The sequence below is a fragment of the Larus michahellis genome, chromosome 7, assembly GCF_964199755.1.
Source record: "Larus michahellis chromosome 7, bLarMic1.1, whole genome shotgun sequence".
Taxonomy (NCBI): Eukaryota; Metazoa; Chordata; class Aves; order Charadriiformes; family Laridae; genus Larus; species Larus michahellis.
The window spans coordinates 53395089-53410881 of record NC_133902.1 but is presented as its reverse complement, the minus strand read 5'-3'; the positions used below and the strand labels follow the sequence as shown (position 1 = coordinate 53410881).

Below are 15793 nucleotides of genomic sequence, written 5' to 3'. Positions count from 1 at the left end.
TGCGGACAGTATAAAGGTAAATGAATATGCTGGAAAACAGCTCAGTCAAGTATTCAGCGCAACTCAGTTTATACTAATGAAATGCTAGATCTGCATTCTTCAATAAATGTATTTAGTAGAGTTTCTGTGGTTTCTGTAAAACTTTTCTGATATATTTACAGTGCTTTAAACTTTTCTTCTACACAATTGCACTTAAGGTAAAAAAGTCTACCGTCTTGGGGGGAAAAAATGAAAAGAAGTGTCAAAATGAATAAATGGATTTAATGACAGGTTTATTTTTACTTATTTTTGGTGTTTTTACATTTTGCAACCTAAATTGTGACACAGCCTCAATTTGTTTCCTCACTCAAGTAATTTAAGTTGCAATACTGTTTCCTGAATTTGCAATTTGAATTTGCTCATTCTTCTCCGCAGACTCATCTTTCGTCTTCATAGTGAAGGTTTACAGAATCAGTCAAATATGCCTTATCTGTGTCCCAGATTAGATCAGTGAGAATTAATACAGAACGTTCTGTACCTTACCTGATTTGGCATGAAGACATTAGAAGTGTTTAGGAACGGCAAATAATTATTATTCTCTGCGTTCAGTTGTGATGATAGGTTACTAAACATCGCTTCAGGAAAACAAACAAACAAAAAAAGCTCTTTTTGCTACTTAAATTAGGAATTCTAATTCTATTCTAGTATTCTGCACATTTTCTAATCTTGATTTTGTAATTCTAGAGATCTGTATGCAGTAAGTGCATAGGACATATAACACAAAGGTAAATGTTGTGTCAACATTACACTGCAAAGAGTCTTGGTTCCGTACTGATAGGTACACGGATAGTAGATTCTAGATCTCTTTGTTATTAAAGTTGTCTTAGAGGTTTGCAGTCATTGCATATAGAACTCTGTATGAATATTGAAGTTTGGTTTCCTCTCATACACGAGCAGGATGGCTTAGACATACATTCAGTTAGTTAAGGGCAGGCTTTTGCACATATACGTACACACTAAAATACCACATACAGATAGTTACATCATGTAGTAAGATTTATTATCTATCCTCAAGCGTGCACATACAGTATGGCTTATTATTTATCCGTACAAATGCACATGCATTTGCATACATTCACTTTAGACCATTGGTGGCTGTCAGATTTTTTGGTATTTCAAAAAAGCAATTAATATTAGTCTGCTATCTCTAACGTACAAACTATCAAAACAAATCCCATCTCAACAGCAAGTTCAGATTTCAATTCAGTGGGTGCAGCAGACAATGCTGTTGGGCCACCTGCAGTTACTTCTCACTCTAAGCCTTGGGTCATTCAGTGGCAAGAAAATTCATCTGTGCCCAGTCCTCCCACCTCAGCCCCCACGTCCTGGTGCCTGCAAACTCCTGTAAGAAAGCCCCAGCCCTGTGATACAGCACACTTCCCATGAAGGACAGGGCTAACAGGGTAGACCACCCCTTTTTCAACTCAAAAGGAAAATCACATGGTTTTTTTCCACGAGCTAGCATGATTTGAGCCCAGCACCTTCAAACTATAAAAACATCCCTGTCCATCACTTGACCAAATGGAGCAATTCAATAACTAGCAGATGTGCAAACAAGTTCTTCGTGCATTTTACTGATATGTTCCCCAGTCTCTCAAAATGCTGCTCTCCATGAACTGGAATACAGCAGTTCATATGGCTTGAAGAATACTCTCAGGCAAAACGTAAATCTTTATAGTAGAAAAAAGTGATTTGCAAGAGGCCAGCTATAGATTTGCCTACTCAAAATAGTGGGAATAGGTACTTTTCCATGCACTGAGCAATAATAGTGGAAATTTTGGGTGTGCATCTGTATAAATCATAATGAAAATAAAATCTGATGGCATTTTTAATTAATTGAGCAGCTTTGTCCAACTTTTTCCCTTATGTTAAATGAATAAACGTCCAAGTACATATATGCACCACTGAATTTTTTGAAGTTTTTGACCTCAAATAGTCTTCCTTATTTTATTTGTCTCTGTATCCTTCCCCACAATAAAATTGTACAAACATTCAAATAATAGTCTTTGTGAACTACAGAAAAGCAGAGGTCTTGCTTCTGCTGTTGTATCTGGAATGGAATGGGCTATTCCTGGCCATATGTAGAGCACAAAGCACACTTCACAGCTGGCTTCAAATCCCAGCAAAGACCACTCAGAAAACAGAGAGAACGAGCAGAAATGTGAAGTACTAAATATTTAACAACAACGCTTAGACAACAGCAGGAGTATGTTATTTTGCTCTGATTTGAGACTGACATGCTTTCAGTAGACAGAGTTTGGAGCTGCTCTTTCTCAAGGACATGGAGAAGAATTTTTTTAAAAGTTGTTAAATCAGACAAGCTAAGCTCCCCAGGAATATACGACAAGATCAGATGTGTCCAACAACTCTTCTTCGCATGTGCTGTATCCATCAAAGGAGGAGGCCCAACCTGCCAAGCAAATGTTTTATATTGAGCTGGAGGGTTCCAAATGTCTCACAACGGTGTCAGATAAACAAAAGGAGACACGAGAAGGTGACAGGGAAGCTCTCACTCAAGTGTTGCTTCTGTTTCAAAGATGAGTGACAGACAAAGGATTTTCCCCCATTAAACAACACAAAGAAATCTCAGACTACTCAAGCTAGACATCTATGTGAAATATCGATGTCGTGCAAAATCTTTTCTAAGATAAAGTGCACAAATATATTTTAGGTGTAAAGAGAAACCCAAGCATAAATTATGCTTCTAACAGGAACTTTTAATAAGAAAACCAATACCACAGCAAGAACATTTCAATAATTTCATTAAATATTAAACTTTACTGACCACAGAGATTGCCCACTTATCAATTTAATTTCTTTTCTGATAGAAATAGTTGTATCAGATGGTTATTGATTGGCCAATGGTAATTTGGGGCACATTTAATAAGTGTAATAAATATACATTTAGTCTCATACAAAATTACTATGAAAACAGATCTCTCCAGAAGAAGCGTGAGACGTCAAAATTAAAAAACAAGGGACAAGAAGCAGAATATCCATTTTTTAATGTGATCGATATTGATTTACGATACAGTTGAATAGCTGAAACTCCTGCCTGCTTTACAACGGTTAAAATTACTTAAAAGCACCAGACAGGGCCTGTCTCACCATCCCCACGAGGGAGCGGGACAGGCTGGGGGGCAGCTGGGGACATCCCAGAGCCCCAAGCAAGTGGGGCAAGGACTGAGGTCAGGCTGGGACATCAGCCCACGAGTGGACGTGGCTCAGCGGTGCCCATGGCTGGGCAGGGCAGGGCTATGGTGGGGCTGGAGGCTGTCACCTTACAGCATCACTGGTGCAAGGACCGATGGCCCTGGGGGGCTGAAGTGGGGTCCTCTGCCTTGGGTTGGGTGGTGGAGGTCCCATGGATGCTGGTAAGGGCCATTAAGGGCTATTAGTGTCCCCTGTGCTCTGACGGTAAGTCAGTAAGACCTATCTACTGAAATAAAAAATACAGTAATGTTCACCTCCAACAGCAAATTTCTATGGCAAGGAAGAGTCAGCAGAGGACAGACAGAACCACTATAAGAAGATCCATTTTGACAGATGTACAGACTGGCATCGGGAAAGTTGCTAAACACATTTCCACGTTTGTTTTTTGATTTTTTAAGTAAATGGATTAAGGGAGAAGTCAGCCTGGGCAGATCCCACAGCCCCATCAGAACCTGGGCATAAATGGGAAGCCTGTAAATGCTGAAACGAAAGGAATCAAAAAGCTGTTTTATATATTACTGAACAAATTAACTTGTTTCTTTTGATGGGTATAACAATTTTCCTAATTTAAAAAATATTCCTAGCACTTCCCTACTACGTTTAAGTCTGCTTGCTTCAGTAAAATTACTGTAAATTTAAACCCATGTAAGACAGAAATCAGACATTAGTGCAAATGTTCTTGCTCTGTAAATCAGCAAATTTCCCCCTCTACTAAAAGTGAGATTTCACAGTCAATTTAAGCTGATCTAAGACTGCACTGCTCCTGAACAGGGCAATCCAACTTCCTTTTATCTCCAGCTGCGTGTTCCCACCACTTCCCTTGTGTGGGCTCTAGAGATCATACAGCCAAAGGATAAACAAGATCAGCTCACTGATCCTACTGAAAACTAACACTGAAAATACTTCGTTTTCAGCCAGTTTCAAAAGAGTTGAAAACACCCCTTTTAGTGACAATCTACAGTTAACCCTCACACAAATTGTTTGTGAAACCCCAGCGTTGGACAGAAAGTGAGTTGAAAAAAATATATAATTATGAATAACTGAGCAAGAAGTAAGATAGTACAAAATAACTGGCAGTTTGTTACAGGCAAATACAGTGTTTTAAAAGAACAACTTTTATTCCGGTTTAGAAAACCCCCTAGTCTATACAGATTCTAACGTACAGAAGTGAACAGTTAAAATGAAACAAATTATAGCAAAACACTCATTTTGAGAAATGTATCTCAAATCTACAAATACGTAGCTTACATGAGAAACATAATCGAAGGAAAAAATAATCATCAAAATGTTGTCATTTTTGTTTTTCTTTACTATTTTTCTTATTTGATTGTTTTAAATCTTTATGCATTTTTAAACTGGCATTGGAGTTATTTAATTTGTATTTTTTTTTAATCAGGTATTTTTTGCTAACCCTGCTTGTAAAGCAATTAGGAAGATCTTCTTTCCCCTTTTCCAGTCTTCCGTGTTTGTTAGATTTTATCTGGGCGGTATGGTGATAATAAGCATACTGTTCCTTTCTGATGTTTATTTCTTGCTGCTTCTGGTTTTAGCTATCATCTAATGTGTGTTGTAACAGAGAAAGTGTACCTTCTATGGCAGCTAAAGATACAGCAATAGAATAATGTGGAAAAAATAGGTTGCTCTAATTAACTTATACAGTTATGAAGAGCTTTAATGCTTACATTAGAGAACAGACAGGTAATATGGATAACTAACATCACCCTAGATAAAAAGAAATTAATTAATAATATGAAAATATTCGGCTGAGTTCTGAATTTCCAGAAAACATCAGGCTCAGAAGTGTAATCGCTGTACTTTTTGGCCCTGTTCTGATGCTTGCATTTTACAAACACACATTTTTCTTAATCTAAGTATAGCGCTCGTAAGGATGGTAACCCATCTGATGAGGTCTATATGCAGGTGGAATCCCCCAAGAAGAGTTATTAAGAGTTTGCAAGTCTCCACATGCAGTGAACAGTAAATAAGGGCATCTATGAAGTCTGCTAAAACAAGATTTTTATTGCAGTCATCATTTTCATGATGTAGGCATACAAATTAAGACAAGTAAATGTCTTTTTTAGAGGATTTGTGAAAAACAATCAAACAGTAACATTTGGTTGATACAGACTTAAACTCAATTTGAACTGAGCCTTCGACAATCTGTCCCATTACTAATCTCTAATATTTGACTTCTTACTGTGCTATTCTTTTGTACTGTTATTATTAACTGGATTATTAACAATTGCTTGTATGTGTAGCTTTACCTCTGTGCCTTCATTTGTATTTTTAATACCTTAGCACCCATTCATACATTAAAAAAATCACCCAGTATGTGTCGATTATAGTTCTATGCACAAAGCAGCAGCTGAGAGTGGTTCACCAGCAGTAGCAGTTGTAAACCTAAACTCTATTTAAACATTAGGTTTTGCACGGTATCTTCCCAAATCAACAGCTGGGGCAAAAAAAGATTACTTTGTAAAGAATGGGCAACAGTCATCTGCACACAAACAGGTTAAATTATTAAAAATGGGATGAGCCTTCTTTTAGGTTGATTATGGCCAGACTGGGGTTCTTGGAGGTTACTCAGCGACTCAGTAAACTCACTAAATGTGACAAGATGCTAAAACACTAATGGTTTCTATTCTGACCTTTTCTACTCTTTATTTTTTTGTCTGTTTTTTTATCATGTAACCTCTTAGGGAAGGAAATATTGCCTTCTTTTATGTTGGGAAATTGCCCAGAACATTGCAGACACTACCCAAACAAAGAGCAACTATAATAATAACAAAAATAGGAGGAGGAGGTTTACTTGACCCCATACCAACAGTCCCCTAAAGACTCCTATCAAACTCAATGGAATTGGAACCTGGTTTATTGCTTAAGTAAAATTGCCCGTAGTTAATTGCACCAGTACAATTAATGCTATCAAAATTTACAACATAGAAGACTGCTATGCAATTAAGAAATAATTTAATTCATTTTTGGAGAGAGTCACATATGACAGTTAACATAGCCACTTAGAAATACATCAATAGGTACCTTTTGTCTTGTCCTGAGATGGAGATAAAGAGATCTAGTCTCCTCTCGGTTCTGTTCTTGACTTCATAATCTTCAATAGGACACTGTTAGGTAAATCTCTGTGCCTCCATCTCATAATCTGTAAAACAGAGATAATGGTTTTCTTCTCAGAGCATTTGTATATAAACAAATAAAATGATACATAAGAGTTCGATACTATCAATACACTTTTTCTCTACTGAATAAGGTCTCAAAGCAAAACCTTTCCCTTTGATTTTGTTTGCTGCAACATGCCCTCTGCCAGTCCTCAACAACGCTTTCTAAGCAGTGTATAATAAAAAGGTCAATGTAATGAAATAAACTCTGCAAATACCTCATTTTCCCTAGACTTAATTATGATTAATCTTCTGTACTGTGATAACATTTTTTAACCTTTATAATTTTACGAAGTGCTTGTAACAGATTCTGTTAGTCCCTCACATTTCATGCTATGTAGTTCCATTTATCTCCCATCTATGAAATACGGAGCAAGCATGACATTTCATATTTTAGAAACTTGCAGTATTACACAAGGAACACCATCTTCCTGTATCATTAATACCAACGTTATGATTCAGACCCATGGCTTCTAAGTCTTTCTCTTAGGTTAATTTATTGCAGTAATAAACCAATTTCTTTGCTTGCTTCTAGTATTTTATACAACAGTGTAGACTTGAAAAGTATAATATCAAGACTTCAGTTATTCTTAAAATTGTGTTAATACTTCCATGGTCTTACATACATGATTTTGCTATCCGCTATGAAAACATCAGCCTTGTGACTACTGGTGGGGCACCCCACTGAGATTTGTTTAACTTTTGTTGATCCTTAGGGGTATTTGGTATATCAGATAGTAAAACAATCTATTTTGTACAGTTATCAGAATCTGTCCACCTTAAGAAGTATCTTGCTATATGTTACATAGAAAATGCATATTATAAAAGAACATAGTCTCTACAGAAAAAAAAGAAGCTGTAAAAAAAAAAAATATATATATAAAAAAAGAGAATATGCATTAAATAAGCAACTGCTATTGAAAACACTGTCATAAATCAGCAAGTAGATGCAATGGTGATATTAGCAGCTCTTTGGCCAAGGTGATATTTGCAGCTCTGTTAGTGGTCTGTGGATCTGTCTCCCCTCCTGTTACCCATAGAACTTTTCTTGGGGAAAACTATCTTCATAGTTCAGCACTTAAACACGGGTTTTGGTTTAGGTCCTGGGAAAAAGAGATTTGACTCCACATGACTGTTTCTCCCACGAGCCAGCTTTCAGTTTCATTTCTGACTCTGGGCAGTACTAGTAACCCAATTTGAAAAATTGACATAAGCTGAGTGAAAGTCAGACTCTAATGGCTCAGGTTTCCTGGGGTCTCCCGATGGGCTCATTGTGACAACTATTTGATAGTTTTCTCACTTAAAAATGCTAAAATTTCGAGCATGTCTCAGATAATATACTAACAATTCTAAATGCCCGTATGCAGAAAACTTGAGAACAATTTTCTCACATCAGATCAAAATCACTGAAATCTTCTCCACTTCAGTTGACACTGGCTCAGACTATGTTATGCATGGAGCTGGGCTTTTGAAAGATCATCTTTTGTTACAAATTATGACCTTATAGGACAATCAAGACTGGTAGCATTAATGATGATAATAAATGCAATTCTGAAGCATTGAGTTAAGAAAATATAGTTGAATCCAGAATTACTTACTTTGTGTTGAGCATGTTCAGTGGCGATTTTGCCTTAGTAAAGCTATCAAAAGTGGCTTAAAAATCTGATTTAAAAAATGGAAGAAATCAGTGGAGTTTCATTCCCCAAAAGACTCTTTAAATAGAAGGCCTGATTAAGTGAACGTTAGCTAATGACTGCAAAAAATGTCTTTCAAGAAAATACTGATGAAATAACCTGGCAAGGTCCTGAGAAATTTAACCTATGGAAAACTCAAACAAAGGCCTATGGATAGGTCAAGATTTCTTGATCGCTCCAGTAGCACAGAAAACAGAAGAAAAACTACTAGTGAAGGAGACTTTTGAAAGGTACCTGACCTCTTCTTTACCATTAAGCTAGAAGATCATTGTTTTCTCTAACAAACATTTCAAAACATGCGTTTTATCCATGACTTCTAAGACAAGACATAAATGTGTTTGATGTACAGTGTACAGGCCATTTGGCTACCAGGGAATCTTGCTGCTTTTCTTATTAGCCTATTTGGCTTGACTCATTACTAATTTAAGGACTGTGTGTAATTGTGCATCTGTGGACACAATCCCAGTTACTCTCTGGGAAATGTTCTGGGGAAATGTCCCAGCAAAGAGACTGCAGGACTAGTTTAGAAATGAAATTTTAAAATGCAGATCAAGAGCTGGAAACAGATTTCCAAGCAAAATTATTCTGTATCACTGTGAAACTTGTGTTACAGGATACTTATAAGCACAATACAATGCAAATAAAAATCATGCTTTTCTATTAAGACAAAATTATTCTACAGATACAAGTACAAAAGCACATTCCCCTAAAAAAAATAGCTGCAGTTCCCAGGACTTCAGTCCCTTGGCATACTCTATTGGAGCACAGTTAATGTATAGACCATTGTACCTCTTTGTACTGCTTTAATGTTTAAGGCTGTTGCAAACAACCAAATTAAATATATTTGCATCAAAAATGTGTTAAAAATAATTCCAAGTTTGTAAATCCAAGCACTCAGAATTTCCAAAATGATAGAAAACAGAAGAAAACTAGAAAATAAAGATTGCTCATCATACTGGATTTGTTTCTAATCCCATCCTCCCATCCATTGTACCCCACTCCTATCTATAAAAAAAAAATCTAAAATTTATGGGAACATCTATAACCTTAAGGTCATCCTACAGAAATGCCATTAGGTGGAATCTTGTAAAAATGTTGTCAGCAGTACCTTTACTGTACTCTATAGCTGGCATTTCAGCCTGTCCCTTCTGCAATTAATAGTCACAGTAACAAGATTTTGAAGTTTAAATCTCTTTAAAGGAGAAAAGCTGCTTTTTCATCCCCTTCTCAAAGCGTACAATATGATTGGCAAAGTATCAGGAATAATAAGACAACCGGTTGACGTAAACCCCAGGAGGAACAGAGCAGCTTTTGTTCTGAGCTCTCATCAAAATCTTGGAAATCTTGCAATAGGAAATGTTGCTGGAATGTAGGTTCTTGTTCAGAGCTCTTACATGTTAGGCCTGCAATATCTGAAATCTCTTACCGGCTTCAGTAATTATTGTACACCCTCCCATTTGCTGCCTGTATCTGAAACAGCTATACAGTTAACTATTTAAAATGTTCTTGATACAAAAAATACATATTTCATTCTCTATTAATGTATCATTATTCTTGTTGTCCCACTGGAACTACTAGCTATTCTGATTGTTAATGAAATAATTGCTATAAAACATGCAATAAATGATGCAATCATGAACACTATAGCTCACAGAGCAAATGCCTTAAAAAGAAAGCGTAGCTTAAAGCACTGTACACATGAAGACCATACTTCCTAGGCTGTATGTAAAATGTAATAGTAAATGTAAAAAGCCTTGCGTAGATTAAAAACGAAGGTTTAAAGTCAACATTACCAAGTCAGAATAAGGAAAACTTATGGTTCAAAAAGCTACACTATATCCGCCACATAGACAAGCTGAGTTACCTTAAGCATTTTAAAAATATATGGTAATGGTTTCACAGGAAAAGAAACAGAATAGAAAACCGCACCATTGCTCCTAAGCCCCCAAGCATTTGAAGCAAACAGGTGGCTTTAGTAGGTATACAGATGCTTTTGTAAAACTCAAACTTTTCCAAAAGTTTTCATGTGTGTGGATGTAAAGATCAGTGTCACCTCTTGAATTTAATGTCTTCTTTTTTAAATAAGAGAGAAAAAAGGAAAGACTTGCTTGTGGAGCCTGCATTAGCTGTATAGTTTGCTGTGCAAGTGCTCTCACCAAAGCTGTTTTAAAGCGTGCATTGTCATGTAATTCAAGTTCTCTGGAATTGAGTTACTTCCTTCTAATCAATCTAGTAGCTTAAAGGAGAGCACCCACTCCACAAAAACTACTTGAACTGCTGTGCTCTTGCTCACACTGCATCTGCTTATGTATGGTGCTAAGATTTCCGGGGATGTATCTCACAGATACGAAATCAGGGGGTTTGTGTAAGATTAGGTACACTGCTTACAACCACACTGAAGGAACTCTATTAAAGTACCGAACCAGTCAGGTTTCAAGCAAAGTTAATGAAAGCACTAGTTATTACTCTAGCTAGCTTTGCAATATATATTCACCACTGAAATTCTGGAGGAACCCAAGCAACTGGATCAACTAAACCATTCACCTCTTCTGTTGTCTCCATAAAAGTAAAGAAGAAACTACAGCTCAAAATATCTGCTATGACCGTACAGATACGTAACGTGGTTCAAAGCATTCCTAGGTAAGAGTGTGGCAGGAAGGCATTATACAGTGAAAAGACTGAGCTGGATGTGTTCCCATAAGGAAGCAGATTGGTTTTGACTAGATGCCTCTTATGCCTTTGAAAAACAGAGGCAAAAAAAAAAAAAAAGCATCTTTTTGGAAAGAGGAAATGTTATTTGAACAAAGATTTCTCTGACAGAGAATTGATTGTATGAAATTTGTTTCTACTATTGTTCAGAGAAAAAACCACCCATGAATATTTTTAATATAAATTACACCAAGAAATACTCAGCTCAAGAGGTAAGTCCAAATCACTTTTCATACAAAGTCAAAACCAAACACAGGAAAGCCTTGAGGTAAGACCCAGAAAAGGTGCCAGGGTACTGTGTGGGAGCTTTGGGATCAATTTTATCACCAGCTGCCTTTTGATCATGTCAATGAACAAAAGATACCCACCATGAAGCACAGAAACCGGGGGCCATCTCTGGCATTTTCTCCTCTCCTGGCATACCATGTTAGGGCTTTAGTTTTAGAGATGAGCAAGGCCTGCAGGTCTGCGATTGTTAAGGATAGGAAAGCAGAGCCTGTTCACTGCAGCTCTCTCTCCATTTCAAATCTCTACTCTCAAGAATGCAACAGACCTCCTTTTAGCAAGACAATAGATTAAAGTTATAATAAAGATCAGAATTATTAGTTTGTACGTTTATAAAATACAATATATTATCTATGCTCTTGTAAGATGTTACTCATTTTTTTACATTTTAACTTTGCTCTGTCATTTCCAATTTGAGTTCAGAACTCTGCCGTTAGAAACATACGATATGAGCCATCCCTCCTGTTTTCATTTGCTGTATTCAAGTTGCAGAGTGTTCATAAAATGGTCACTGGTCACATGTGGTGCAAGCTTTCAAATAAAGTAACTCTCCGTTACAAAAGATGCTTATAAACATCACATTTTACTGTGTTCTTCAGACCTCTGAGAGATACAAACAGGGGAACATCACAAACAAAAGAAAACTTTGGTGGGTCCCAGTTCTATATAAAAATCCATTTAACAATATAGATGTATTTACTAAATACTGGACGTTTAGGAAACATTTTGGTACAATGTGTAGTTCCTTCTGCTTTCAGAATGAAATGGTAAGTTGGGGGGGATTTCACAGGATGAAGGACTGAGGGGTAGGAACAAGGGGTTTTACTGTGGAGCTGCAGTGTTGAGTAGTCAGTGGTAGGTAGATACTGCTTTGGACAGAAATCATGCCAACTATTGCAAGAGGAAAAGGAAAATTACTCAAAAACTAGATTTCACTTCTTTGTTTTCATTCTACTTGCCCATACTTGTACTTGCATCACCGATTCACTGATTTCAACTTTCTAGTTACTACACCTAGCACTATGGGGATGCCAACTGGTACAGCCAAGAGCTTTCACAAACACAGAGAGAGGAACATTGTATAAACTAAAGTCAGTTAAACAGTTCCCCAAATTAACTGGTGCCATGTAGCCCAAGGCTATAAAAAATCTTGACTGGGCCAGCAAACTTTCAAGCTTGCATCCTGCCTGTCTTTCTGCCCCAGGGAGCCTTTGTACAAGGCTCGTTGTTACACAAAGCAGCTACTTCAGCAAAGGAATCACTTCAGGAATTTAAGCTTTATTTGAGGGGATTATCAGAAGTCATTGTTTTGATGTTTCTTCATTTTCAGGGTTTAAGAGAAGAGATGCTAACCCATGGTCCAGTTCATTAAACTATATTCTGAATTCATTGCTGTTCATGTCAAGATAATTTACCATAAACTGAAAAATGGAGTTTTACAGAGTATATTAATTCATGCACTGAAAGTTTCCCAAGATCATGCATCCTCCATTTAAATAGAATCTCTTCTGCATCTGGTACTCATTGAGCATTCTAAATATCACCATAAATACCTAAAGATATGAATATTAGTTGATAGCCAATATTTATTTAAAGCATTTTGTTACCCTGTACTTAACTAATCACAATACATCAGAACTAGTTAGTTTTCAGGTCAGTGAATGAGAAGTCAAGATTTCTTACTGCTTTCCCTGATTGCTCACTGCTTCTGGGAAATAAATGTTAAAGTTGCACACAGCAGTTACCTTGGTTGACTGACATACATTTCTAAATTTCTGTGTCAGCTTATGCCAGTTGAAAATCCTCACTCTGCAAAGCCCTGCTCTGTTTATTGGTCCTCATTATTTTTTAATTCATTTAAATTTTTGAGGGAATATCCCATGTTTCTTTTTAATGAGAAGCCTCAGAATTTCTCCCTAACCAACTCATAGGTAACCCGCTTTGCAGACAACTGTAGATGGGCACTATTAATATTGAAGTCATTCAGTTTGGATGTATACTGCAAAAAAGGGAGTTTCTGCCTTAGCTACAAATTTATTCCGCTCTAGCTTGTTAACTTAGTCCAGGAAAACACTCCTTCTAACCCCAGATAAACACATTTCTATTTGGATTGCAGAGATTCTATATTGAAACCAAAATACACACCTAAGTAAAAGGTGTAGTATGTCCTATCTATGAATTCATGGCTACTAAAACCTTTTCCACCTTGATCAGTAAAAGAATTGTTCTTCAATTCATTAAAACTTTACTACAGAAATTCATAGACTAATGATCTGAGGAATCCAATTTTCTGGGCCTACATGTGTAATCAACGTTTAGAAGCATATTTCTTTACATCTTCAAACCAGTGCAAACCACTGCAAGACCATCATCATCTGCATGTTCAGTCCTCTTCATTCTTCTCATTGGGGGCATTCAGTTAGGTTAAAGTATTTGTACTCCATGTCCGAAACTCTCCTTCAGTGTCTTTTAAATGAGGGACCATTTCATGCTGTGTGATCTCAACTTCCCTTGATGACAGCTCTATCCTACTGGAACTATGAAACTGTCAACATCAAGAGCAAAATTTAGGTGTGCAGAAGACAAAAATGGCTCAGCAGCTATCCCACAAACTCTTTCAATAGAGGTCAACAACCTCAGCATCTACGGGGAAAACTGCAAAACTCAGTATTTCCATCAAACAGCCCAAAACAATATGGCTCAAAGTTTCTTGCTGGCTGGAAGTAAAAGAAAAATATTTTGTACACATTACAGTTTCAGAAAATGAGTAGATAGCACCATGACAGCCACGGAATAAGACAACAGATCACCTTGATTTAGTAGGGGTAAAAGATGTGCATGGTCAGTCTTTGGGGAGCAATGCCTTGTAATAACTGTGAGGTAATATATGGCAACTTTGCATCTGTGACAGAAGGCCAAGCAGGCCACACCAATAGTCTCTCCTCCATTCTTAGGCACAGTATTATCATAGTCAATGTAAGGTAATTTGAGGTCACCTTTATCAACAGATCAAAACCAGAGCTGTTTGGTTTGTTGTTTTGTTTTGCTTTCGAAAAAACCCCAAAAACCTAACTTAAGAAACATTAACTTATGCATATTTCCTAACATGACACATATGATATGAGATCCTCTAATATTCAAGGCTTTCTTGGATTCAAGTACACACACTGTTATCTTCTTTTTTAAAAAGCATTAAGCTGATGCAGTGGCGGTTAAATGGCTTGCCTGGAGTCATCCAGCGCATGAAAGACAGAGCCATTAATAAAACCCTGGAGTCCCAACTGACAAGTTCTATGTAGCAAGGATTGGAGTGTAGATCCTCTCTAGGTAAATTAAAATGATGTGGTTTACGTCAATAGAAATATGGGAATTTCCACACTGCATTAGACCCTAGCGTATATTACACAGTATCCTTCATTTGACAGTGGCCAGCAGTAAAAAAACCAACTCCCTCTTTTCCCCCACCCAGTTGACAAATGTTTTCTTTTCCCCCCATGCCAGCCACTACATTTTCCACGGATCTCTAAAAATGCATTTTCACATTACTGGTAAGAATATCTCATGGCTTGTCCCACTAATGTCAGTCTTGATCTTAGCAATGTAATCCCACCACTTCCTTTGTATGGGCTCCGATTCCACAATGAACCAATTTAGGGAATTAAAACCCTAAATTAACCCTACCAGAAAAAAAAAAAAAAGTGAACAATCATCTATCCCTTTTCTGCCTGAAACTATGGAAGCAGATATTACTGATTGTTAACAGCTCCGGATATATGCAATATTCATATTAGCATCTTCATTATGGAATCCCTACACATTTTTAGCGTCAGTGATCTGAAAATCATAGCAGCACAAACAACACGCCTGGCCACTGACCTCCCTCTGCTAGTGGTACTCAGGCACCCCAGCTGGGTGGCTTCCTCAGCCAAAGGAGCAATAGGTCACCACTATTTTAAGTTCATTGACTGTCCCCTTATTTTAGTCTTGGAAAATTGAAAGACAATAAGCTCCTCCTCTATTTTCTCTAGACCATTCATTATTTTATAATTTACCCCCCTGTTATTCATGTCTGTTCAAAACCTAAGAGTGTCAGCCTTTTTTGCCCATGCCCTTGCCCTGAAACGAGTCTCATTACCCGGTCCTGGGTACCTCCCCTGACAGGGACAACCAAAGATTTCAAAATGCACTCCATTTACTCTTAGCATTTTCACTCATTTTCATAAATGGAAATATGCACTCCAAGAGTTTGATTCTGTATCACTTTCCTGTTCATGAGTTAATTTAATTTCATGCAAAGTTGATACAAAACATAACTATTCCTATGAAATAGTATTTGACATACATTCTTTACTGATATAAATGACAGTAAAAGAAAATCCAACCTCAAAAAATACAAGCATATTAATTAAAACATACTGTCTGTCCCTTACTAAATTATACATTTCTAAATCTTTTAGAAGCGTGCCGTTTCAAATAACTCAGGGGATTTGCAGTTGCCTACCAAGCTTTTCATTTCTAGGTCACTTGTTAAATCTACCCCAGGTCAGCACTGACTGAAAATTATTACTGTCTGGCAGCTGTTTTGTAGTCTACACAAAGTGAATTAGTGGTTTCATTCCACTTCCTAATGGACAAGTGGCCCCATCTTACACTTCGACCTAAATGACACTCTGTTGACTA

The 15793-nt window shown here is 37.1% G+C and overlaps 1 long non-coding RNA gene across 1 annotated transcript in view; it reads right to left on the bottom strand.

Annotated features, from left to right (window-relative positions):
* Window positions 1-256: 256 nt before the first annotated feature.
* LOC141746852 (uncharacterized) overlaps window positions 257-15793 on the bottom strand; it is a 76150-nt gene continuing 60613 nt past the window's right edge. Inside the window, exons 3-4 of the long non-coding RNA XR_012588511.1 lie at window positions 6292-6409; window positions 257-2449 (exon numbers count right to left, since the gene is read on the bottom strand). This is a non-coding gene — a long non-coding RNA (uncharacterized LOC141746852). The remainder of the gene's footprint in view (window positions 2450-6291; window positions 6410-15793) is intronic.